The sequence below is a fragment of the Scyliorhinus torazame genome, chromosome 25 (genome assembly GCF_047496885.1).
Source record: "Scyliorhinus torazame isolate Kashiwa2021f chromosome 25, sScyTor2.1, whole genome shotgun sequence".
Taxonomy (NCBI): Eukaryota; Metazoa; Chordata; class Chondrichthyes; order Carcharhiniformes; family Scyliorhinidae; genus Scyliorhinus; species Scyliorhinus torazame.
The window spans coordinates 29880176-29907620 of NC_092731.1; the positions used below are offsets into that span (position 1 = coordinate 29880176).

General features: G+C 48.8%; 1 long non-coding RNA gene across 2 annotated transcripts; it reads left to right on the forward strand.

Annotated features, from left to right (window-relative positions):
* Nucleotides 1-4442: 4442 nt before the first annotated feature.
* On the forward strand, nt 4443-26106 carry LOC140402534 (uncharacterized). 2 transcript variants are annotated; one of them, XR_011938161.1, is made up of 5 exons: nt 4443-4635; nt 4768-4954; nt 12353-12505; nt 17627-17691; nt 25822-26106. It is a non-coding gene; the product is annotated as an uncharacterized lncRNA (long non-coding RNA). The 2 variants fall into 2 exon arrangements; XR_011938160.1 differs by lacking the exon at nt 12353-12505.
* The last annotated feature ends 1339 nt before the right edge of the window (nt 26107-27445 follow it).

A 27445-nucleotide genomic window follows, 5' to 3' on the forward strand; every position in this document is an offset into this window, starting at 1 on the left:
AGAGATTTATTACGAAGCAGGGAAATGAGATGCTTTTAGCAGTTTAGGGAAAATTGGAGAGCATTTCTGAAAAGAATTGTTGTAATTAATAGCTGTACTTCATGCAGCTTTTGCCAAGATCTCAGACATTGACAAAAAAAATGTAAGGGAAAGCTTTTACAAAGTTCCCTTCAGTCCCAAAGAGGCTTCAGCTTCAAGCTATGTTTGCCAGCTGTGCCTCAAGGGTGGCACTCAGATGCTGACGTCAGAATGGGCCTGGGTTCCAGTACCATTTCGGGCACTTGGGGCTGGCTTATTGCTACCGCCCCCCCCCCCCCCCCCCCCCCCCCCCCCCCCCCCCCCCCACCCCCGACCCCAGCAGGGCTTGGAGTATTTGCGGCAGGAGCTAAAAAATAGCCCGCCCAGCCAGCGCCCACTTCGCGACTCTACCCCGCCTCTGGACTATTTTTGTGAGGTCGGATTGAGAGACAGCTGGGCTACTACTTGCACATGACGGGTAAGCAATCAAGCTTTTGAGGCCCACATGAGGCCATTTAGAGGAGGCTGACTGGGATTTCTCAGTCAGCCCACAGGTTTCTGAAGGCGGCAGAGCCGGTTGAGGTGCCCAGAGGCAGATTGGTGGGGCAGGTACAGGGGTGTTCAGCAGATCTAGAGACCCGCCCTGCCCTCCTGGGTGCAGGAGTAGCAGTCACTTAAGATCATCAGTCGGGTTTGCAGTGCAGCTCACAAGTACATGCTATAAGTTACACACATTAATAAACATGGCCCTGCCCTTTGCAAACAGGAAGAACATCTACACACATTGCGTCTTTTTCAACTAAATAAAATAGGCAGCAGCCATTCTCTGGTTCATTTCTCAGGTCACTGCATTGACCAATCAGTGTCAACCTGCCTAGTTTGAGTTTAAACAAAGTTTGGCAGTTAACTGTCAGTTATCAATTCACTGGTGCATTATCCACGGCGACTCTGAGGAAGAACCATACCGACCCGAAGCACTGTCTCTTTTTCTCTCTCCACAGATGCTGACAGGTCTGCTGAGCTTTTTCAGCATTTTTTGTTTTTATTTCTGATTTCCAGCATTCGCAGTATTTTGCTTTTACTTTAACGTTTTCTGATAATGTTGTCAAGGGGGAGGTTGGCAGCAATGTGGGTGCGAAATTGTGGCGGAGCGGGGTGGGACCATGGATAGATCCTTGAAGGGCTTACCCCAGAACAAACAGTTCAGGAAGAGAAGTCATTGCAGATGAATCTCTGGTTGGAACCAGATAGGAAAAGTAAGGCTCCAGATGCATGATACTTTGATGTATGCAAGGCAGGCAACAACTAAAAAATTGAAAGGTTTCCTGTCGATCAGAAAGGAACATCATTGGAATATCTGAAATCCATTAAAGTTGGGTTAAATCACATTTTTATTAACTCGGTGATGGGATGTGGGCATTGCTGGTTGGGCCCAGAATTTATTGCCAATCCCTACTAATTACCCTTGAACTGAGTGTCTCACTCGGCCATTTCAGAGGTCACCTGAGAGTCAGCCACATTGCTGTGGGCACGGAGTCCCATGTAGGCCAGACCGGGTAAGACTTCGCTCCCTGAAGAACATTAGTGAACCAGATGAAGGTTTCATGACAATCGACAACAATTACATGGTCATCACTTAGAGTTTTAATTCCAGATTTTTAAAATTGAATTCATAATTTCACCATCTGTCAGAGTGGGATTTGAACCCAGGTCCCCAGAACATTACGCTAGGTCTCGGGATTACTAATTTAGTGACAACACCATCATGCCACTGCCTCCCCAGATAAAACCTTCTTTGAACACACATCAATGGATAGAAACACATAGAAGATCGAATGCCCATCTGACCCAACCAGTCAGTGTCACCCTTTACTCTTCACAAAACGAATAGGTTTGATCAGTTATCTATCCTGGTCCCGTGCATCTTCAAACATTTCTCTTTCATCCATTAAACCAATCTAATCTTGATGTGGAAAAACAGAGATTTTTTTTGTTGAAGCATTTCACCTTGCATTCATCAGGACATCTCGCATGAATACCAATGTCAGGGGAACAACGGCGGGATTTTCCGACCCCCGCCGGGTCGGAGAATCGCCGGGGGGGCGGTGTGAATCCTGCCCCTGCTGGCTGCCGAATTCTCCAGCGCCGGGGTTTTGGCGGGGGCAGGAATCGTGGCGCGCCGGTCGGCGGCTGCTGGCAGCGGCCCCCCCCCCCCCCCCCCCGGCGATTCTTCGGCCCGCGATGGGCCGAGTGGCCACCAGTTTTCGGCCAGTCCCGCCGACGTAAATCACAACAGGTCCTTACCAGCAGGACCTGGCTCAATGGGCGGCCTGCAGAGTCCTTGGGGGGGGGCGCGGGGGGATCAGGCCCCGGCGGGTCCCCCCATGGTGGCTGTCATAATATACATCTATGTATACAATGGAGTGCAGACAGGCAGTGATTGACACACAGGATGACCAGTAAGCACACAGAACAGAGCAGCCGATCACGAGATAGGACACAACCACTATAAAGCAAGAGGGCACCAGTTTTCCCGCTCTCTCGGGACCCAGCCTCTGAGACAGTCAGAGTTAGTGAGCTGGCCAGTGCAAACACCATGTGGTAGCTAGTAAGTCTGGATAGTTTAGATGTTAAATAAAATCATGTTGCATCTCATCAAGTGTTGGAGGTCTGTCTCTCGCTACACTACATCAAGTGCAGTCCACATCGACCCAGCCTACCCAACACATCCTGGCCCGCGATCGGGGCCCACCGATCCACAGGTGGGCCTGTGCCATGGGGGCACTCTTTCCCTCCGCACTGGCCGCTGTCAACCTCTGCCATGGCCGGTGCGGAGAAGAACCCCCTGCGTTTGCGCTGGGATGATGCCAGCACACGCTGGCGCTCCCGCGCACAGCGCCAACTCGCGCCGGCTGGCAGAGGCCCTTCAGCGCCAGTTGGCATGGCGCCAAGCCCTTCGGCACCGGCCTAGCCCCTGAAGGTACAGAGGATTCCCCACCTTCGGGGCGGCCCGACGCTGGAGTGGTTCACGGCACACTCCTTGTCGCAAGAGTGGCCCGCCCCGCCGGTTCGCGGAGAACCCCGCTCTACAACTTTACATTGTATCAGAAGACAGAGTGCCGATTGGTTGGCAAGTAGACTCTGATTGGCAGATGCGTTGCCATGGAGCATGCACCAGTTGATGGTGCCTGACAGTTAACTGCCAAGCATTGTTTGAAATTTAAACCAGGCATCTTGATCCAAACTAATCTAATATACAGGCAAGTCTAATATATATACATACAATCTAATCTTAAATGTTGATGTAGTTTCTGCCTCAACCACTAATTTTGGACGTGAATTTTACAGCTTCATAGCTCTCTATATCAATTCATTCCTCCTGCCCGATGTTCCAAATTTCTCATGATCAGTCTTGTCCCTTACTCTTGACCCCATAACTATCATTCCATCAATTTGAAGATTGGTGCAATTTGTCACTGCAGCATGTAGTCAATGAAACTCAGCCCGAATTTCTACATTCTTCTTTGCATTTTCAATTCCTCAGACCACCAAGTTAGCATCGCAATGAATCGACACTGTTCCCTCTCCGCACTCATATCCTTTCTATGGCATGTAGCCCCTCCCACACACGGGTCTTACTAAAGTTTTAGATAGGCTTATCTTTTTCTCTCGGCTTTTATATTCTCTAGCCCCTCATAATAAAAGTTGGAATTGTACTAGACCCTTTTCATATATGTATCAAAATGCTTTGAATGCCAAGGCATTGTCATTTCATAGTTCAGGTGAATAGTATCAATACATTTTGCTTTCTTTTTCACTTTAGACTACCCAATTATTTTTTTCCAATTAAGGGATATTTTAGCGTGGCCAATCCACCTAACCTGCACATTTTTTGGGTTGTGGGGTGAAACCCATGCAGATATGGGGAGAATGTGCAAACTCCATACAGACAGTGACCGGGGCTGGGATCGAACCCGGGCCCTTAGCACCATAGGCTGCAGTGCTAACCACTGCACCATCTTGCCACTGTATCAATACATTTAAAGCAAAACTAGACAAGTATATAAGGGGGAGAATAGATCTAATAGATCAGAAGGGTCAAGATAGGGTCAAGATATGAAGTAAGGCAGGTGGAGGCTCTTACGGAGCATAAACCAGCATGGATCAGTAACAGTGTCGTTCCGATTAACAACACAAAATTCTGACTGTAAAGAGTCAGAATTATTTTAAAATATTGTGATTTAGTAGGGAGTTCTCATGAAATGGAAAGGAATCTAAGTGACTATTATTTAAAAGGAATATCCTGAAATAAGCCAGCACTGTGCTCTCTCCTGTGAGTATCTGTGTGTCCAAACTTGCTAAAGATTAAACAAATTGTTACCTAATTCCTGTCAGGTTGGAAAACACTTTATTGTGCCTCCTGACCTTGTGCACCAACTAGGATTCCACTAAGAGTGCATTTTTCAGAAAGCAAAATTCAAACACACCAAAGTACATAAAACAGACAGTGCTTCGGAGTTGGCAATGGAATTAATTAGGGTTGATGCAGCTTTTAAACCATTCTTTTCTGGAAGAGTAACAGTGGTGCAAGGTTATTGAAGAAGGCAGACAAGAAAGGTAAGGAAATGCATAAATCATCAATTATCCAAAGGCAACATCAAGTCCACCGGCAAAACTGACTCGAAAATGAAGCCGTGCTTTCAACCTGATAAAAATAATAAGATGGATCATTTTGTTCCTTGGATGTAGTTCAAAGAGGAAGACGTGTCCTCAGTGACACCGGCCATCTTTGTCATCAATGTGCGCCTTCCAAAAATGTAGCCTGCAGTCCAAAGAATGTGCGACCTATTTGTTGCGGAATGAAAGTTCGGGAGAGACTGAAGCCCCGACCGAGTTTCGGGGAACCTCATTCGTTCCAATCTGCATCATCTCAAATGTAAGTAAGTCAACCCATCATCACAAGGTTGTCCAATTCATCAAAACGATTGGGTGAGTATAATGGATTCTAGCCATAAAGGGAGGCCGGCAGAGCATCAAAGAAATTGGAAGAGAAGGATCAGATAAAATCTTCCTTGGGAATAAGAGCAGAAGAACACAAGAAATAGGAGCAATGGTATACCATTCACCCCATCAAGTCTGTCCCCTCATTCGATACGATCAGGGCTGATCTTGGGATTCAACTCCATTTTCCTGTCTGCTCCCCAAAACCTTTGATTCCCCGAGGGACCAAAAGTCTGCCTATCCCAGACTTAAATACATTCAATGTTGGAGCACCCACACCCCTCTGGGGTAACCAATGCCAAAGATTCACTGCCCTTTGAGTGAAGGAGATTCTCCTTATCTCAGTCCAAAGTGATCGGACCCATTATCCTGAGTTTCAGTGAGGTTGCCTCTCATTCTTCACAGCTCCAGAGAATGTAATCCCAATTAACTCAACCTCTCATCATAGGACAACCCCCTCGCCCAGGGACCAGTTTAGTGAACCTTCACTGTACCGTCTCCGATCCAACGAACCAAAACTGCACCAAAACAGTATTCCAGATGAGGTATTACCAAATACAACCCCCAACAAGACCTCTTTATTCTTGTGTTCCAATCCCTTTGCCAGAAGGTAAATATGTAAACAAGTGGTGTGATATAACCATCGTGTTGCGCCCGGCACGGGTCTGGGTGCTCCGGGTAAAGATCGCAATCGAGATTCGTGTCGGGTGCAAACCGGTTTGCAATTCACCTTGGCCCACTCCCAATGCTGCGTTCCGGATCTCGCCCAAATGAGAATATCATTAACCCTCATTTGCATTAATTACAATCTCATTAGCGCGATTGAAGTCTAGTGCAGCGGCCTCCCAGGAATTACCCGAATCCCCAGCAGGAAGTCACATGGGCTTCGTTCAATACTCCTTTTCAAAAACGTGAAGCTGGCGCGATAGCTTCTGAGGGGAAGTGAGAGGTGAGTAGCCATTTCCATTTCCTGCCATGTAGCTCAAGGGCACCGGAGATGCTTCGCCTTTGGGGGGGGGGGTTTGAAGAAGGGGGGAGGGGGGGGGGGGGGTGGTTTGAAGAAGGGGGAGGGGAAGGGGGGGGGGTTTGAAGAAGGGGGGAGGGGAAGGGGGGGGGTTTGAAGAAGGGGGGAGGGGAAGGGGGGGGGTTTGAAGAAGGAGGAGGGGAAGGGGGGGGGGTTTGAAGAAGGGGGGAGGGGAAGGGGGGGGGTTTGAAAGGGTGGGGGGGGGTTTGAAAGGGGGGGGGTTTGGGGGGGGGGGGTTTGAAGGGGGGGGGGGTTTGGGGGGGGTTTGAAGGGGGGGGGTTTGGGAGGGGGGGGTTTGAAGGGGGGGGGTTTGAAGGGGGGGGGGTTTGAAGGGGGGGGGTTGGGGGGGGGGTTTGAAGGGGGGGGTTTGGAAGGGGGGGGTTTGGAAGGGGGGGGTTTGGAAGGGGGGGGTTGGGGGGGGGGGTTTGAAGGGGGGGGGTTTGGAAGGGGGGGGTTGAAGGGGGGGGTGGGGGGGGTTTGAAGGGGGGGGTGAGGGGGGGGTTTGAAGGGGGGGTTGAGGGGGGGGTGGGGGGGGGTTTGAAGGGGGGGGTTGAGGGGGGGGTTGAAGGGGGGGGGTTGACCGGGGGGGTTGAGGGGGGGGGTTGACCGGGGGGGGGTTGACCGGGGGGGTTGAGGTGGGGGTTGAGGGGGATCGGGGGGGTCGAGGAGGGAGGGTCGAGGAGGGAGGGTCAAGAGGGGGGTGTCGAGAGGGGGCATTGAGAGGCGGGGCGTTGAGAGGGGGGGCTTTGAGAGGGGGGTGTTGAGGAGAGGGGGGTTGGGGGGGTTGAAGGGGGGGTTGCGGGGGGTTGAGGGGGCCTGAGGGGGGGTTGAGGGGGGTTGAGGTTGAGGGGGGTTGAGGTTGAGGGGGAGTTGAGGTTGAGGGGGGTTGAGGTTGAGGGGAGGTTGAGGTTGAGGGGAGGTTGAGGGGGGGTTGAGTTGAGGGGGGTTGAGGTTGAGGGGAGGTTGAGGGGGGTTTGAGGTTGAGGGGAGGTTGAGGTTGAGGGGGGGTTGAGGTTGAGGGGGTTGAGGTGCGGGTTGAGGTGGGCGGGTTGGGGTTGGGGGTTGAAGGAGGGTTGGAGGGGGGAGTTGGAGGGGGGTTGAGGGAGGGTTGAGGTTGAGGGAGGTTGAGGTTGAGGGGGGTTGGGGTTGAGGTTGAGGGGGGTTGAGGAGGGTTGAGGTTGAGTTGAGGTTAAGGGGGGTTGAGGTGGGGGGGTTGAGGGGGGGGTTGAGCGGGGTTGAGGGGGGGTTGAGGGGGGGTTGGCGTTGGGGGGGTGGTTGAGGTTGAGGGTGAGTTGAGGGGGGTTGTTGGGGGGGGCGGTTGAGGGGGCGGTTGAAGTGGGGGTTGAGGGGAGGTTGAGGGGGCGAGTGGGGGTGGTTGAGGGGCGAGTGGGGGGGGTTGAGGGGGCGGGGTGGAGTTGAGGGGGTGAGTGGGAGGGGGTTGAGGGGGGTTGAGGGGGCGGGGTGGGGTTGAGAGGGTGAGTGGGAGGGGGTTGAGGGGATGAGTGGGGGGGTGAGGGGGCGAGTAGGGGGGTTGAGGAGGCGAGTGGGGGGGTTATGGGGCGAGTGGGGGGGTTATGGGGCGAGTGGGGGGGCGAGGGGGCGAGTGGGGGGGCGAGGGGGTGGGTGGGGGGGGCGAGTGGGGGGTGAGGGGGCGGGTGGGGGGGTGAGGGGGCAGGTGGGGGGGTGAGGGGGCAGGTGGGGGGGTGAGGGGGCGAGTGGGGGGGTGAGAGGGTGAGAGGGTGAGTGGGGGGGTGAGGGGGTGAGTGGGGGGGTGAGGGGGTGAGTGGGGGGGTGAGGGGGTGAGTGGGGGGGTGAGTGTGCGAGTGGGGGGGTGAAGGGGCGAGTGGGGGGGTAAGGGGCGAGTGGGGGGGTGAGGGGGCGAGTGGGGGGGTTGAGGGGGTGAGGGGGCGAGTGGGGGGGTGGGAGGGTGAGGGGGCGAGTGGGAGGGGGGTGAGGGGGCGAATGGGGGGCGGGGAACTCCTCAGGGGTTGGGCTTGGTCAGAGGGCTGACGTTTTCTAGGTCGGGGGTCGCTCCTGGGCCAAGGGGTGAGGGGCGTTGCGCCTATGAGGCCTTCAAGCCATCTTTAAATATTGTGGAGACCCCTAACAAGGGCAAGCACAGCTGCAGCCTGTCTGTCCCACCAAACTCCCCCAGGGCTGAGACCTGCTGCTTTTCTCATGAAAGTCAATTTCACTCCCTTTGACTTTGAGCAGCCTCTAGCTTCACAGCTGAAGGCTATTTCAAATGAGGAATTAGCCTTGTTAGCTGTGATAGCACTTCATGCTCCTCAACTCTCAAGTGCCTCCTCAATAGCACATGTGCCATGTGTCACAGGAGGATTAGTGGACTGTTTGTCAAGCAAACATTGATGCCTGAACAGGGTGCCTGAGCTCCAGGAGTGTCAGCGCCATAGAGGAACCTGCCAATAATCAAACACTAAAGAGCAGAGCTTCAGCACTGGGGAGCCTCTCGTGACCAAAGGGTAAGTGTGTGGATCAGGGGAGAGCACCTGAGCACGGTCTCCCTAATGTTTCTGGCAGATGTCTGGGATCTAAAGGCCCCTGAAGTGGCCGAAGGTGAGTGCAAACAGAAAGGTTTGCCAGCACAAGAGTCTCGCTGAGAGTAGGTGGGACACAAAAGGGTGGGGGAGGCTTGGATGATTTGAGGGTCCCGGGATGGAAGCTCTAACAGATTGTCGGTCTACCTCCTTCTCCAATTCCATACAGGTACAAAAATGATTGCTGGTGTTGATCCCCATGGAGGAGGAGGACACCCTACTCCCGGTGGCTATGAAGGTCACCGCAGTTCTCAACGTTTCTGCCATCGGTTTATTCCAGGTCTTGAGTGGGGAACTGTGTGGCATTTCACAATCTAGAGCCCACCGGTGCATCTGGGTGGATGCTCAGTATGACCAGGCATCAGACTTCAGACTTCATCACCTTTGAGCTGGACCAGGTCCACCAAGTTGCCCGAGCTGCAGGATATGCCGCAATCGCCAGGATGAACAGCGATGACACTGCACACACCAGGGCATTAGAGAGTGCCCTCTATTAACAGGAAGGGGTTTTACTCCCTGAATGTTCAGTTGTATGCGACCACCACCTCCATATCATGCATGTGTGTGCCCACTACCCAGCGTGCATAGCAGCTGCAAACTGGGGCACTCGGAGGTGCCTGGTATCTTCAAGCATCACCCCAGGATGACGGGTCGGCTCTTGGGGGACAAGGGATACATTGAGCGGTGCGTCGGACTACTAAACATGCAGTTCCAATGCCTGGACCGCTCTGGCAATGCGCCCTCGTGTGAGGTGGTGGAGGAGGCGGACCAGGAGGGGATGGTGGAAGAGCCCGAGGAGGAGCCAAAGGATGGAGGACAGGTGACGGTAAGGGTCAGACATGTCCGGAAGACCATGGAGGCCCTCATTGTCTCCCAAGTTCTCGAGGGATGTGGCTCTGTCTTAGAATCATAGAATCCTTTCTGCCAAACGGTCCATGCCAACCAAAAACCCCATCTAAGCTCACCCCATTTGCCTACATTTACCCATATCCCTCTAAATGTTTCCTATCCATGTATCTGTCCAAATGCCTATTAAATGTTGTCAATGTCACTGCCTCAACCACTTTGACCGGCAGCTGATTCCACATACGTACCGCCCTCTGTCTAAAAACGTTGCTCCTCAGGTTCCCATTAATTCTTTCCCATCTTAACTTAAAGCTATGCTCGCTAGTTCTCAATTCCCCAACCCTAGGAAAAGGTTTGAGTGCATTCACCCTATCCGTGCCTCTCATGATCTTATTCACCTCTATAAGATCACCCCTGTCTCCTAAGCTCCAAAGAAAAAAGTCCTAGCATGCCCAATCTCTCCCTGTAACTCAGTGCCTTGAAGTCGTGGCAACATCCTTGTGAATCTCTTCTGCACTCTCTCCAGTTTAATAACATCTTTCCCGTAGCAAGGCGACCAAAACTGAACACAATACTCCAGGTGCGGCCTCACCAACGTCCTGTACAATTGCAACATAACTTCCCAGCTCAAACATCCACCCGCCCATTCCCCCTCCCCCCTCTTCCAGCTCAGTGGAGGTCGTTGGTCTTCTTCCGACATTGGACTCCAATCCTCCTGGTCATGGTGTCCGCACTGACAGCCACTCCTCTGCCTCCCAGGCGGCATTGCTGACCCTGCTACTGGTTCTCCGACCCCCTCGGGCGACAAGGGTGGCCCGCCTCCCATCAACAGCGTCGAGAAGTCTGGCCAGGCCGGCATCGCCTGATTTACAATGGTACTTAGCAAAAAAAAAAGTACGTTTGACAACTCTGACCGTTTGCATTAGAATCAAGTGGAGACTAAACTGAGATAAAGTGGTCATAAAATGATCTGTAGCAACTGCTAGGCTTGGTAGCATTGAGTTTGAAACTCCATCTGCCATACTGAGGGAGTGCTGCACTGGCAGAGGTGCCAACTTTGAACGAGGCATTAAGCTCCCAATCGTCTGCCAAAGTATTTCTTCCTTCAACGTCAGAAAAGTGAAAGTTAACGAGAGAGAGAAAAGGCATGTGAAAATAATCCACGATTTAAGGAAGAGACAGAATAAAGAGCTAAGACAGATTTAAAGTGGAGGGAAATCAATCAGCAATGAGATCATTGTCGGTTCATCCCTATTTAGCAACTGGTTGAGGGATCACAAAAACGCAGATTTGTTACACTGGAGAAGGAGGCCATTCGGTCCATTGTGTCGGCTCTGGCTCCACAAGTGAGCATTGTGACTCAGTCCCATCCCCTGCCTTTTCCCTTGTACCCCTGCACATTTTTTCCATTCAAATAATCATCTAATGCCCTCTTGAATGTCTCGATTGAACCTGCCTCCATCACACTTCCAGGCCGTGCATTGCAAACGTGTTGTGTGAGAAAGTTTTTTCTTCGTTTACAAATCACTTTAAATCTGTGCCCCTCTCTTTCTCAATACTTCTACGAGCAAGAAGTTTCTCCCCGTCTACTCTGTCCAGCCCCCTCGTGATTTTGAACATCTCGATCAAATCTCCTCTCGGCCTTCTTCTCTCCGAGGACAACAGCCCCAAACTCTCCTCATCACTGAAGTTTCTCATCACTGGAACCATTCTTCTAAACCTCTTCTGCTCTCTCTCCGAATGCGTTCACATCCTTCCAATATAAATGTTTGCCGGGCTGAACTCTCCTGCTCATCTTTGAATTAATGCAATGGATTCTGTTGTGTCCACCTGTAGGAGTAGACGGGGCCTTGATTTAACATTTCATCAGAAAGGTGGCACCTCTGACAGTGCTGCACTCCCTCAATACTGCAGTAAAGGGTTAGCCTAGATGATGTGCTCACAACTTTCAGACTGAAATCCATTCGCAGGCGAGTTGGTCAAAACTGAGTCTATTTCATTTCCTGTGGAGGACGCTGGCTGAGAATTTTAATAATAATAATTTAGTAATCGCTTATTGTCACAAGTGGGCTTCAATGAAGTTACTGTGAAAAGCCCCTAGTCACCACATTCCGGCACCTGCTCGGGGAGGCCGGTACGGGAATTGAATGCTGCTGGCATTATTCTGCATTGCAAGTCAGCTGTTTAGCCCACGGTGCTTTCCAGCCCCTACTTCTGGTCCCATCTGTCACCTGACCAGAAGTCCCCACCCAAATTTAACAGACCATTCGCTGGTCCGTCAACTTTTCTGTCCCGCCTGCGGCGATCCCATAGTGGGCGGGGATGGAAACCCCCGCTGTTGACTTCAATACTGCAACTTTGAACTTCTCATAGGCAGACAATTTTGTTCTGAAATTAATTTGAAGAATTAATTCAATAACTGTCATATTACAGACAAGCATAATTCAAACAACAAATGTAGTAACTCGACTGGGGATTCACTACTTGAAAACTGAAGATAAAACAGACAGGACAAAGTTCAGAGCTGGTAATGCCGAAAGGCGCATTACCTGGACCACTAACTTCCAAAATCCACTACATGGTCATACATCACCAATGTCGTCAGCAGACATGTTACAGGGGAGCTAATCATTCCCTACAAGCCAGTAACAAATCAAGAATTTGTACCGGTCAATCCTCCCTGAAGATGTTTTATTATGACTTCAGAATGCATTTGCACAGAATCAGAGAGAGCCAGGATAATTTATCAGACAGAGGAAAATAAGCACTGTTCCTTGCCGATGTTCACATGTATGATCCTAAGGCAGCAGGAATGAGGCCCACATCTGAAGGCGATTACCCAATGTTAACAAGTTCTGAAATCAATATGAAATATGACAGAGTTCCTGATACATTCGTCTTTCAGATTTCATTTTCGCGAAGTGAAGAGGAATGCAAGTGAAGTGTGTGATCTGTCCACTCCAAAAGCGAAAGGCGCCCTCCCGTTCCCAGAGGACCTCCAACACCAGGAAAACTGCCATTAATCAAACGCAACATTAAAGGGAGAGGATTTCTCTGCGTGTGTACCCGTTGTTTACATTCATTAACGTTTGGCTGTGCAGAATTTGCCATGTGTTACAGATTTTTGCAACAAGGCAACTGTAACATGATGCGATAATTGACTTTGTTGATTTCGCCGGTGCTCTGTTAATGTTTAATCTCTTTGGAATAGTGTGAAAAGATTTATTTAGGCGAAGGTTAAGAGGTCTTTAAAATCATGAGGGGTCTGGACAGAGTGGAAAGGGAAAACCGTTCCCACTGGCAGGAGGATTAAGAATTAAAAGGCACCGACTTAATGCGATTGGCAAAAGAAGCATAGGTACAACATGAGTAAAAAGAAAACCTGCGTAGGATGTAGGATGCACTGCCTGAGACTGGGGTTGCCAGCTGCGATTGAATGTATCCCTGGAGGTTTCATCACATGATTGCGCACCCCACCAACACCCCCCCCCCCCCTCCATCCAGCCATTAGTGAGCCAACACATCCATCCTTGCCTTCCTTCGCCAGTTGGAAAGCAGAAAGACTCCTTACCCAACTGACTCGGCCAAACAGCCTTTTAGCCCTCCCATTCCCAATAATTTTACATCTGGTCGAGAGAAATGTTCAAAGAAACGGTTCTTCAAAGCTCCCTTTTTTTTTAATGTCCCGACAAGTTTTCTCCCGGCTCGCACACACAGCAGTGTCCTGGAGATTGATCTTAGTCGTTCCTGGAGACTCCAGGCCAATCCCGGAGTTGGCAACTCCAGCTGAGAGAGCGTGGTGGAGGCGGATTCAACTGTGGTTTTCAAAAAGAAATAGATTATTGTCCGAGGAGATCAAATAAAGATTCAGGGCTGTGGGGGAAAGGCAGGGAGTGGATCCGGGATAATTGTTCTTGCATAGCCTCCTTCTATCTTGTAGCCATTCTGTGGCTCTAAGGAGGGACCAGCCAGCTCCCAGCTATGGAACTTCATTTTCTGGCAAAACATTTTTGATAGATGCCTTGCCACATTATCTCATTTCTTTTAAACATATGACAGTATGCACTCCTTGCTTTGCCAGATAGATAGCACAAAAGTGAGGCAGAATCCAGACAGATTTAACAGTAATGGAAAATTGGGAATGTTGGAGAAGGAGCAGTGACATTTTTAAAAAGATGCAGTGGTGCATTTTCCTCTTCGGCAACGGGAGGACAGACAAAACCTTCGGCGCAAAGCTGAGCACACACTGCCCACATCTTCTCATTCATTAAAGAAAAGCTTCCATTTACATAGCACCTTCCACAATCTCAGGACATGGCAACTGCTTCACAGCGAATGGAGTATTCTGAGGTGTAATCACTATTGTGATACATAGAACACAGAACATACAGTGCAGAAGGAGGCCATTCAGCCCATCAAGTCTGCACCGACCCACTTAAGCTCTCTCTTCCACCCTGTCCCCACAATAACCCTTCCTAACCATTTTGGACACTAAGAGCAATTTATCACGGCCAATCCACCTAACCTGTACGTCTTTGGACTGTGGGAGGAAACCGGAGCACCCGGAGGAAACCCACACAGACACGGGGAGAACGTGCAGACTCCGCACAGACAGTGACCCAAGCCGGGAATCGAACCTGGGACCCTGGAGCTGTGAAGGTGTGGGGAAAGGCAGCAGTTAATTGGTGCAGTTAGGTCTCACAAATATCAACTCGATAAATGACAAAGTAATCTGGCTCGGATTTTCCAGGCTACCAAATCTTCTGGTCTGGCCGAAGTCAATGGCCATTTGCGTCGCCCGCCAGTCACATGACTGCCAGCAATTGGGGGTTGGGGGGTCACTGTCGGCAGGATCGGAAGATTCCACTGGCAGGAAGGACCGGAAAATCCTACCCTCCGTTTCCAGTGGCTCTGGTTGAGGAATAAACGGATCCCGAGAGAAGAAGAGGGAATGATGAACATGTACCTATTTTTGCAGCATGGCATTTCATCCAGTCTGAAAGAGAAGAGTCTTGTCCATCACGTCATAGTCATACCTATTAGCTGTAAAAAAAACGGGTAAGAAATTCTCTTCATGCTATGCGCAATGACACCATGAAAGGCAGCAGGACTACAGCACCAGGGAACTGGATTCAACTCCGGCCTTGGGTGACTGTCTGTGTAGAGTTTGCACGTTCTCCCCGTGTATGCGTGGGTTTCTTCTGGGTGCTCCAGTTTCCTCCCACAGTCCAAAGATGTGCAGGATTGGCGGCATGGCCGTGCGGTAGCACAGCAGTTTGCGCTGTTGCTTTACAGCGCCAGGGTCCCAGGTTCGATTCCCGGCTTGGGTCACTGTCTGTGCGGAATCTGCACGTTCTCCTCGTGTCTGCGTGGGTTTCCTCCGGGTGCTCGGGTTTCCTCCCACAAGTCCTGAAGGACGTGATTTTAGGTAAATTGGACATTCTGAATTCTCCCTCTGTGTACCCGAACAGGCGCCAAAGTGTAGCCACTCGGGGCTTTTCACAGTAACTTAATTCAAGTGTTAATGTAAGCCTACTTGTGATAATAATAAAGATTATTATTAAATTGCCCCTTAGTGTCCAAAGATGTGCAGATTAGATGTAGTTACAAGGTTACAAGAACAGGGCGCAGGTAGTGGGCCTAGGTATGGTGCTCTGTCAGAGGGTCGGTGCACTGTAGGGGTTCTATGGTTCTATGGAATACATGGGTGAAATTATGAATATTCATTTCGAAGATGGTGAGGAAACCTGCGCTAATATATTTACGGCTCCACACAGCAACTGGAAGCATTTCTACCCCGCAGAGCGATTCAGATACCATCAGTGGATGGATGAGTTATTATAACAGTGCCTAGTTTTCAGAGATGCTTAAAGTTTAGAATGATTCACTACCAGAGTATTTGGTTAGGCTCCTGGTTTTGTTCGGAAGGAATGATGTGCAAACGGAGCCTGGCCTTCGGAGCAGCAAAGATAAATTTTGTTCGGCATGGTGGCGCAGTGGTTAGCACGGGGACTGCAGCGCTGAGGACCTGGGTTCGAACCCTGGCCCTGGGTCACTGTCCGTGTGGAGTTTGCACATTCTCCCCGTGTCTGCGTGGGTTTCACCCGCAAAGCTCAAAGATGTGCAGTGTAGGCGGATTGGCCACGCTAAATTGCCCCTTAATTGGAAAAAACTAATTGGGTACTCTAAATTTTTCAAAAATAAATAAATAAAGTTTGTTTGAGATGGCCCAATTACCCCCGAGGGTTGAAATAATTGATTAAACCCAGCCACTGGATTGTCCAAATTTGACCCAATGTGAACCCAAAACTAAACTGTGAAGCTCAGACCAGGTTCATAGTTGGCATCATCACCTCTGGGTCCAGTTTTGTCTTGTGAAAATTTTTTGAAAAAAATTGTCCTACATCTCCCAGGTTCTGGTAAGCAAAGTACAAGGTCAACAAATACTTTATTTGTGGGCGACAACCTTGTCTTTACCCATAGACACCAAGGGCAGGCCCTTTGGTCCAGGATCGCAGGCGCGTGGAAGATAGACAATAGCCCCATCCCCTGGAACGCCTGTTCAGAAGCTCCATTTCGCCTCTCAGTGGCGATTAGTGTGGAGGCGGGATTTGGGATCAGGACGGTTACCTGTCCACAACTGCTGGGTTCATCTAGGGCCTAATTGAAGCCAAATAATGCACGATGTCAGGGATTTTCCAGTCAGCCTTGAGGTCCTGGCAGTCATCCGGGGACGGTTTGGACCGCTGGAGGTGACCTCCTGGCAGTGGAGCACGATTGCCAGGGTGAGGGTGTTGGTGCAGTACTCCAGGCAGGCCTCGAGGCCTTCTCCGCCAGTCTGGGTGCAGGAGCAGCCACAAGCTGCCCAGGAGAGGGGCTCTGCTTGCTGAACTCGACGCAGTGGCGGCCTAGCTGCTGAATCTATTTTTTAGCTTGACATTTTTAAAAGTTGGAAAGTTTGAGGTGGCCTCTCTCTTACTTACCTTCCATTTCAGGCTGACTCTCCTTTCAAACTGGAAGCCCTCAAAGCCCACCCTCCATTCTTAATGTGACGGCAAACCTGCCTCCAGGCTAATTAAAGGGGCAACGACACCTAATACCAGATATTCTTCCCCCCCTCCAATCCTGGAAAAAGGCCTGACCTCTGTTTCCCCAGCAGAGGGTGCTAACAACGGGAAACCTCGTCGACAGCAGTGGGACCGGAAGATCCCACCATTGGCCAATGGCAGGCCATCACCGCCATGGGGAGGGGGGGGGGGGGGAGCGGGTGTGCAGAAAATCCCACATAGGTATCTGTTAAAAACCAAGTTACAGTGAGTTTTAACAGTATTATTTCAATTATACATTATTATTAAAAGGGAAGATTCTGGTCAATTCAGTGATTTCTAAGCATTGTAGCCTGTAGGGACTTCAACAGCGTATCCTGTGGTCAAACATGGAATCATTGACAGTAACGTCTAGATTTCTGCATTGAACCACGTGCGTGTGGATACTGGAGGTTGCTGGCAGTTTCTCATGGCAAGGAAGGTGACTTCTGAAAGCTTTCCCATCACTTCCAACTGCTCCCCCTATCCCTTGATTGCCTGAGAGATCATAAATCCATCCATCCCAAATTAAATACATTCAACAATGGAGGACCCACAACCCTCTGGGATAGAGAATTTCAAAGATTCACAACTCTTTGCGTGAAGACATTTCTCCTCGTCTCAGTCCTAAATTATCCCCTCTCATCCTGTGACTGTGACCGTGCACCCCCTCCCTCCCCCAACCCGTGATCTGGATTTCCCCAGTAAGGGGAAGCAATCTCTCAGTAGCTACCCGGTCAAACCACATCCAAATTTTGAATGTTCCAATGAGATCATCTCTCAGTCTTCCAAACACCAGAGAGTCTGTGTTCATTGTAAAGCAATAGAAAGATGTGCTGGTTGGGTCAGGTATAGAGCGGTGGGCAGAGTCTTGTGTGGAGCATGATCACCAGCATGGATCAGATGGGCTGAACAGCCTGTTTCTGTGCCGTAGGTTCAAGGATTACAGCTGCAAATCCCGGGCCACGATTTAAAAGAGAAGCCAAAACAGAAAGGAAACATTAGGCAACATGATTATTTTCAAAAAAAACAGGAAACACGAAGTGGGCAAAGGGATGAAACAATAAATTAAACCTTGTGCTGTTTTTCAACAGGAATTGACCACCGGAACCTCCAATGAACTTTGATGGAAACTGTGAGAAATCAGATGTGTCAAACAGTTAGTTTATTCCCTTTGGCTCTTTAATATCTGTTACCCAATGTTTGGAAAACATTCAGAATACCACAGCAGCTGTATGTCTGTTCTAGGGTTTGGGTTATTCCAGTAAGGTCACGACATTCTGTCATGCATGATATCATGTTTGCACTCACAATCAGTAACCATACTAACTTTGATTAACCTTTTTACGCTGCGCTCTCCTGAGCATTGGATGTTCTTAAACATTTGGTATACGTATTGTGGAACAGCACTGATAATAGCGTTGGGAGCAGTAGGATGATTGATTTGCCTGCGTTTTCCAAAGGCATAACGAAGTAGAGTACTTTCATGATCCTCTCTGGACACAATGCACTCCCAGCGCATCCCCAACAAAACGGTCGGAATTCTCCATCTGTTCACGCCGGCGGGATTCTCCGGCGGGATTCTCCAGTCCCACTGTAGTGACTTGGGCCTGGATTCTCCACGCCTCGAAATTGCATTCGGCGATGGAGCGGAGAATCTGTTTTGGCGCACAAAATCGGGAGCGCCACTGGTTCTTCAATTCTCCAACCCCTGAAAATCGGCGTACTCAGGGAGTACGCCACGCCGTGTATCCACCGCCTCAGGCCATTGCCTGAGGCCCGCCCCGCGATGCTCCGTCCCCGGCCGGCCGAATTCCAAACGGCGTGGACCTCTCATGGTCCCACCGTCCGGGATCCTCGCATGGTGACTGCTGGACTCAGTCCGGGGCCGCCACAGTCGGGGGAGGGCCGATTGGCGGGCAAGGGAGGGCTTCATTCGGGGCTGGGGGGCAATGTGTGAGGCGGTCCGGGGCGCGTGAGCGGCCGATGCAGGGCACTATTTCGCCGGTCCAGGTCCGCGAGCTGATTCCGCCATGGAGCACGGCGTGGCCGCTAGAGGCCGCCACTGTGCGCGTGCTCAGCCTCTGACCCCAAAGTGCTCGGTGGGCTGTATCGGCAGCTGGACCTGCGAGGTCTAGCACAGCTGTCTGCTAGCCCCCTGCAAAATGTGGATTCTGTGGCCTTTTGACAACAGTTTTCCTGGTGTAAAAGACCACAATTTTCCCGACGGTGTGGGGACTTAGTCCCAAAAACTTAGAATCCAGCCCTTGGAGTTTTGGCTGAACAGTCTTGCTGGCGGGGCCAACTCAGATCGGAGAATCCCGGCCAACATTCCTCCTTATTGTTTTCAAGGTTTTCATTTTGAATGCCTCAGATAATAGGCTGGATTTAATGCTCGCAGCACTGGGCCTGTCCACCCATCTGGAGAGCCAGTGGCAACCTAGACATGGCCATTTCCAGGAGTCCCGAGGCAATCCAAAGCCATTCAGGCAAGTACCTGACCAGCATCAGGTTGCCCGGGTCCTATAGAGTGGATGCTCCACCTCTGAGAGCTGCTGAACAATCAGATACCAACAGGTCTTCAGTGCCAGCAGTGCCACCTGGAGCAGTGGCTGCTGCCAGCACTGCAGTTGGGTCCCAGGAGAAGGATCGTCACTGGAGGCCTGGGACACAGGTAAGTGGGGAGGGTGTGCCGGGGCCAGTCAGGCAGGCTCTGGAGGGATTTGCGGGGAGGGGCAAGGTTGGTGTAAAGGGCAGGAGGAGGTTGGGGGTGTTTTCATGTGGGGGTCCTTGTCGTTGGCAGGTCCCTCTGTTGGACGTAGGGTGACAGGGCAGCGGGACCACTCCCCATTAGGCTACAGGCATATTCTCTCCTTGGATGAGTATTCAATTCCGTCCAATGTGATAAACAAAGGGGACAAGGGGGTGGCTGAAGAGGATAAAGGGAGGAGATTGAAGGTATGGTCAAAGATATGTTTTCTGGAAGATTTTGAAAGAAACATGGAAATTGCATTTATATATATCCCATCCCATTCACAGGATTTCACAAAGTGCTTTACAGCCAATAGTTCACTGTTTTTGGACACTTAGTCAGTGTTGCAATGAAGGGAAGTGCAGTAGCAAACTCAAGCGCAACAAGGACCCGTGTGATAATGATTCGATTATCCGTTTTTTGGATCAATAAATATTTGCCTAAGAATAACTCCTTTGCTTTCGTTTTTACAATTGTTCCATTGGAACTTTTGAGAAATGTGGCACAGTTTCCCTACCTCTGGGCCAGAAGCTCTGGGTTCAAGGCCAACGTCAAGACCCACTGGCCACGGAAGGAGCATTCATGAAGTGATTCAACAAGCTGATATTAGCTTAGGATCCTTCCACCATTTCCCCCACTATTCCCCAAAGGGAAACATGCACTGTGTGTGTGTCTGTGTGTGTGTCTGTATGTGTGTGTGAGTTAGGAACACAAGATCAGGGGTAGAATCCCAAAGTGCAGAAGGCCCAGGTCTCCAGCGCTTTGATGGAGCAGTGCTAACCACTGTGCCACCATTTGGCCCTTCGCACCTTCTCCCCATTCAACAAGATCGTGGCCACCTGATTGTGGTTTTAAGCCCAGCTGAGAGAAGGGGACAGCGATAGGAATGTTGGCCTAAGTCTTCCGGTCCTGTCTGCCGTAGGGATCGCCGCGTGCGGACGGATCATTTGACGGGCCAGCGAAAGGCCCATTGACCCCGGGCGGGAGTTACCAGTCCAGGGGCAGGCAGGACCGGAAGTTCCCATCCAATGGTGGAGTGGAAGGCGTGAACAGTGAGGCGGGAAGAACAGAGGTTGTGAGCTGGAGCTACTTGAGACACCATCGAGTGGAGCAGGAATGTAGACAGATCTGAAAATGAGCACGAGAGTGCTGTAACAGGGAGCCAGTTGAGTAGGACAAGGGCTGGGTGATTGATGTACAGGAAGTTATAACAGCGAAGATTCAGACCAGGAAATTCCAAACCACATTAGGATGCTTCTGATGTGTTCCACAAAGATTAGGTACCAAAGGCAGTTTGATGCGGGACCTTTTTGTACAAGTTCCAAATCAGACTAATAACTTATTACCATCTGGCGTTTCCACATGTGCAAGTAATGCAGATTATTTTCAGAAGGAAATGTTTTAACCCATAACAAAATACCTTTCCAGCCAATATTTTAGTCCGAAATGTATTCATTAATTGGTGCATATGGGCCAAGCATCATTAAGTGTTGTTTGTGTTCAATGCTGATGTGCCAACTCATTGAACTGCAGGATATTGGGATGCAGCCTAGATAGAAACCCCTACAGAGGTTTTGGTCCTTGGATAGCTGTATTCGAGAAGGGCAGCATACTATAGCTCACTCCCGCCAGGGAAAAAGAGGGAATTCTTGCTCCCTGTTTCCAGCATTTTTATTTTCGGCTTTTGTCATTGTTTTACTTGGAGAGAACATCATTCAGAAAGTAACGGAGCATCAGTCTAACTCATCAGGACTAATTGAGCCGCTTTTGCAAAGAGATAAAGGGCCAATTGGCCTCCTTCTGCATTTATACATTTTACGTTGTGTGGTCATTGTTGACTAGGCTAGCATGTATTGCCCATCCTTTGTTGCCCTTCAGAAGGTGGCGGTGAGCTGCCTTCTTGAACCATTCCATGATTCTTTGATGTAGATGTAGGGTGACACTGCCATATGACTAAAGCAATAGCATAGGACACTGGATCATAAATGTGTTGCTCTATAATCTTGTAGAATGTGAGTTTATTCACATGGGTAGTCACAGGAAAAAAGTCCAAAGTTCTTTAACGAAGGAATCTGAATTATTTTAGCTGTAGGGTGCTTGTGCACAAATAAATATGAGGTCTGTTTACTGGATTGCCCTATAATAGCATGACAGATTATACAATACAGATGTGTCGTACATTGTAATTTTGTATTGACTGATAAGCCTTGTATAAAGTTATACTGGTTTTGTGGTCTATCCAGTACAGAAGTATGATGTGAAACAGAATTTGGATATGGATGTTTAACACAACGAAGTATGTCCATGTTACTTGTTGATGGCTCATCTATTGGTTTTATGAGAGTTCAACTGTCAACATTATCTCTGTTTCTACATTGAAAAATAGCTACAAGGCAATAGATTTTTTTTTAAAAATCAAGTACATACTTTTCCACTTGCCAACCATTTAAAAGTCTCACCTCATGCAATATAAATTGTTCCCTTTACCTTTGGTATTCTTGCACGCGAACCTGTTGAGTGCAAGAAAAAAACTTCAACAGCTTGTCCTTTTTTTCAGTAATTTCATATATAAATGATAAAAGAATTCCAATTCCATGGTTAAAAAGGTGGTCAACCATCAGCACAATATCCCCTGCCGTCACTACACTCGTAAATTTAAATCCCAAATCATTTAGGTCCTTTTCAGTTCAGGAATGTGGTAACGCAAACTAGTTCAAAATGTCTTTCTGAATATGGTTTACTCCAAGTAAAACAACCAGAACTGATCACTTGAAGTAGAAACAGGAGGTGCTGGAAATAAACCTTCTTGTCACGTATGATCACAGGGCATCTTGCTGTCTTCGAAAATCGCATAAAGTGAAGGGATGTACAGAAAAGGAGAAAGAAATTGCAGAAAGGTTTTTTTGAGGGGGGGTAGTAGGGGGTCATGAAACAGTTAAAGAGAATCCCACTATCAGGCCCTCCTGTCATAAATAAACAGTACGTTGATCGCCTTCAACATCACTTGTCATGTGGAGTGCAGTCAGCTCCACAGGAGGATGGTTAGCTCAGTTGGCTCAACGTCTGGTTTGTGATGCTGGCTGGAGTGACACCAACAGCGTGGGTTCAATTCTTGGACCGACTGAGGTTATTCATGAAGGCTCCCTTACTCAACCTTGACCCTTGTTGTGGTGATTCTCAGGTTAAATCACCACCAGTTAGCTTTCTCTCTCCCAAAAGGGGTGAGCAGTCTCTGAGACTATGGTGATTTTATATGCTGTTCCACGCTATGGGAGCAGCTGCTGGATTTAAGGTTAGACTGCACAGACTGCAGCCCAGGGAGAGGACGGTGAAGGAACGGCTCCGAGCTCCAGTCCAAAAGGAGAATAGCAAATTTCTCAGAGAGTGATATAAATATTTTTCATACCCTGTATAGGCAGGAGGGATCTGATAATAGGGGCTGCCAGAAACCTGGCAGATAGAAGTCACAGTTGGAATGGACATTAAATAGTGCCTTAACCACCTCCGAGGAAATGCAGATTGAAGCAAATCTCTTTCACTGTAACTGGTTGAACTGTGGTCTCCTTAAGCATAACTCCAGGGAGATGGAGGTGGTGGTATAGTGGTATTGTTGCTGGACAAATAAACCAGAGACCCAGAGTAATGCTCTGGGGACACAGGTTCAAATCCCGCCACTGCAGATGGTGAAAGTTGAATTCAATAAAAATCTGGAATTAAAACTTTCACGGTGACCGTGAAATCCTTGTCGATTGTCATTAAAAACCCATCTGGTTCACTAACCTCCTTCAGGTTAATCTGTCATTATTACTTGGTCTGGCCTACATGTGACTCCAGAGCCACAGCAACATCGTTGACTCTCAAGAGCAATTAGGGATGGGCAATAAATGCTGGCCTAGCCTGTGATGCCCATGAACAAATGTTAAAAAAATTAATCTGAGGCCTTTTATTTTTAGATATGCAATTAACACCCTGGCCACACTTGTGCTTGGCAAGGGTCATCTCCAACAAGAGAGAATCTAACCACCTTCCCTTGACATTCAATGGCATTACCTTCGCTGAATGCCCCCACTATCAACGTCTTGGTGGTTCTTATTTTTCAGAAACTGAACTAGACAAATCATACAAATATTGTTGGTATAAGGGCAGGTCAGAAGCTGGGAATCTTGTGGTGAGTAACTCACCTCCTGATTCCCCAAAAGCCTGTTCGCCTTCTCCAAATCAGGAGTGTGATGGAATATTCTCTATTTGCCTGGATGAGTGCAGCTCACACAATACTCAAGAAGCTCAACACCATCCAACACAAAGCAGTCCGCTTGATTAGCACCGCATTCCCCACCTTCAACATTCACTCCCTCCAATACCGATGCACAGTGACAGCCGTGTGTACCATCTACAAGATGCACTGCAGCAACTCCCCAAGGCTCCTTCAACAGCACGTTCCAAACACGTGACCTCAACCACTTAGAAGGACAAGGGCAACAGATACCTGGGAATCCCACCACCTGGAGATTCCCTTCCAAGCCACTCTCCACCATGACTTGGAAATATATTGGCCGTTCCTTCACTGTCACTGGGTCAAAATCATGGAACTTCCTCCCTAACAGCACTGTGGGTGTACCTACATCACATGGACTGTAGCGGTTCAAGAAGGCAACTTACTACCAGCTTCTCAAGGGCAACTAGGGATGGGCAATAAATGCTGGCACAGCCAGCGACGCCCACATCCTGCGAACAAATTTAAAATAATCAAAATCCTCTGGACCTTGACACCCTGAAAGCTGGATATATATGAAATGAAATGAAAGAAAATCGCTTATTGTCACAAATAGGCTTCAAATGAAGTTACTGTGAAAAGTCCCTAGTCGCCACATTCCGGCACCTGTTCGGGGAGGCTGTTACAGGAATTGAACCGTGCTGCTGGCCTGCCTTGGTCTGCTTTCAAAGCCAGCGATTTAGCCCTGTGCTGAACAGCCCCTATATAGAAGACCTTCTGAACTTGCTGTCATGCTAAAGTATAAGCTCAGTCTTCTGCTGTTCCTCCTTAGCTCATATGTATGTTTTAAAGAGGGAACATCTTCATGAAAAACCCACATTGATACTGCATAGTAAATTTTAGAGATTTTCTCGACAAACATGGAACAATTTCAAAGGGGACTTCCTAATTATAGAATCTTACAGCACAAAAGGAGGCCATTCAGCTCATCGTGCCTGTGGCCTCTATTTGAAAGATCAAGGCGACTCGGACATAAAGGATGTTGCTCCCACAAGCGACACAATACAGTTTACATGCAAGAGTTCACTCTAAGCGTTCCACAGCTACAGCTCTAAGACATCCCGATTTTTCTACAACAGGTAACAGGTGTAGGTTGCTAGAGTGGCAATGATAACAGTTAGATTCTCGAGTCTAGTCCTAAACCCATTGTCCGCACAGCTTCCACTGAGTTTCTAACCATTGAAGTTCAGGGATTAAGTGTTGATCTCATTATTGTGGACAGCGCTCTTGAAAAAACACTGAGCCTGTTGTGTTACCATAATTAATTCTCAACTTCAATATAAACATGCCGATAATGCCTATGAAAGAAAAGGCTCCTAGCCTAGCACGGTAGCATTGTGGATAGCACAATTGCTTCACAGCTCCAGGGTCACATGTTCGATTCCGGCTTGGGTCACTGTCTGTGCGGAGTCTGCACATCCTCCCCGTGTGTGCGTGGGTTTCCTCTGGGTGCTCCGGTTTCCTCCCACAGTCCAAAGATGTGCAGGTTAGGTGGATTGGCCATGATAAATTGCCCTTAGTGTCCAAAATTGCCTTTAGTGTTGGGTTGGGTTACTGGGCTATGGGGAAAGGGTGGCGGTGTTGACCTTGGGTAGGGTGCTCTTTCCAAGAGCCGGTGCAGACTTGATGGGCCGAATGGCCTGCTTCTGCACTGTAAATGCTATGATTCTATGTGTTTCTCAGCAGTGCGCCATTCACCGGCAGGTGCGATTCTCTCCTCCAAACGCCTTGTCAATGGGATTTCACATGAAACTACCCCACGCCTCTAGGAAACCAGCAGGCGGGGTTGCGTTGTCAACGGGAAAAGATAATCCCATTTTCCAACACTTGGTCTGCAGCCTTGTATGCTACGCCGCGTCAAATGCTTGTCTAATCCAACATTGGCAGATTTTCAATAAAAAGAATGTTTCTAATTGGGAGAATTTGAAACATCAGACTCAAGAAGAATTACGATTAGCCTTAAAATGTGGAGCTACAATGTTGTGGTCCTATGGCCACGGCCTCACTCAAGCTGGAGGCCTTGTAATGGGAATCTCATAAAGTAATTTGCATTGTCCAATTCAGTCATTGTGACCATTTATCATTCTGCTTTCAAGTTCGAAGCGGTGATGTGCAAAGGGAGGAGCATCTTTATACTAAAATTCTTTGTAGCAGAATATGATTGAGGGGTTTAGATGACATTCTAAGTAGTCGTTTGGTAATATAGAACTTGAGGATTGCTGAAAAGAGAGACACATTGAAGTTTTTTGTCTTGTTTTTATCAGGGCACTTTGCAAGAATACCAATATGAAGGGGAAGATAACAATTTAGACTGCATGAGAAGAGAATGCTGATTGGTTGGCAATGGACTCTGATTGGTAGAGGCGTTGCCATGGAAAATGCACCAGTTGATGGTGACTGACAGAAAATTGCCAAGCATTGTTTGGACTTTAAATCGGGCAGCGAGATCCTGTTTTGTCAAGGCATTACCCTGGGCAATGAATCAGCAAATGGCTGACACTTACTTTGTTTAGCTGAATTAAATTGAAATAAATTGTTGTTTAAAATGGCCCAGTAGTTAAGTTGCTTCCCGTACCTAGTGGTGTACAGGGCAGACTTCCATCTAGTGTTTCCATAGCTAGTGTTTCTTGAAACAGATCAGTAGCCTGTTGCAAGAGATATAAAGTTTGAGGAGCACCACCCCACATCAAGCATGGCTGAGCAGGAGTCTCCCCCACTTTTATTACCGTGTTTTACAAGGACTTTTACAGGTTGATACTCAACCTTTTTGGCCGCATTATGAACACCCCCTTCCTTGGCAATCAAGACCTATGGTGGGACCTGAACCTGGAACTTTTGGCTCAGAGGAAAGGACACTACCCACTGCACCAGAAGGTCTCCAGGACCAGTAGCGGTATAGACTGAATGGAGGTACTCTGTGCTAACATAAAGAATAGAGCTGTATTTGATCGAGCGTGTGGTTATTTAATACTGCACCATCAGCCAACAGAGATAGAACAGACAATATGAAGTTTGATCCCAGTCTTGACAAATATTTATATCCAGTAATCGTCACTGGGTCTACAACTATCTGTTCTTATTCATCCTATTAATAAATTATAGCAAAATCTATGGGCAGGAGTTTACAGCCTGCATGACAGGGGAGGGCTGTAAACTGCAGCGAGCCATTCAAACGTCCACTGACTTGGTTTCCTCCCAAAGTCCAAAGATCTGCAGGTTAAGTGGATTGGCCATACTAAGTTACCCCTTAGTATCCAGGGATGTGTGTAGGTTAGGGAGATTGGCCAGGCTAAATTGCGCCTTAATGTCCAAAGATGTGCATGTTAGATGGATTGGCCATGCTAAGTTGTCCCTTAGTGTCCACGCAGACACGGGGAGAAAGTGCAAAATCCACACAGACAGTCACCCGAGGTCGAAATCGAACCCGGGTCACTGCCGCTGTGAGGCAGCAGTGCTAACCACTGCATCTGCTGCACAGAATTCTGTCAAATTTCCATCATGGCTATTTCTAATATTTACATGAGGAAAACCTTTTTCAATAAATGTTAATTCTTTCAAGTAAATATTTACAAGTATAGAACCAGAAGCAAATCCTCACTAGTCACCCCAAACCTAAAAATGGATGATTTATAGGAAACATACTTGAATAGGATACTGTGAGGAAACTTGACAACACCCCAGATCCTTACGTTCATTAATTGACACAAAGCCGTATTCATTATCCTTATGAAGGCGGCTACTATGCTCCTTCGAACATACTGACTAGGATTTAGTTTGCTCAGTAACGAACGTTATCTTTTGAACTTACCTAACCACAAAGTCTCAGTTGCTGACAGCTTGTTCGCTCCCACTTCAATGGAAAAGAAGCAAATACCACAGGGGATTAGG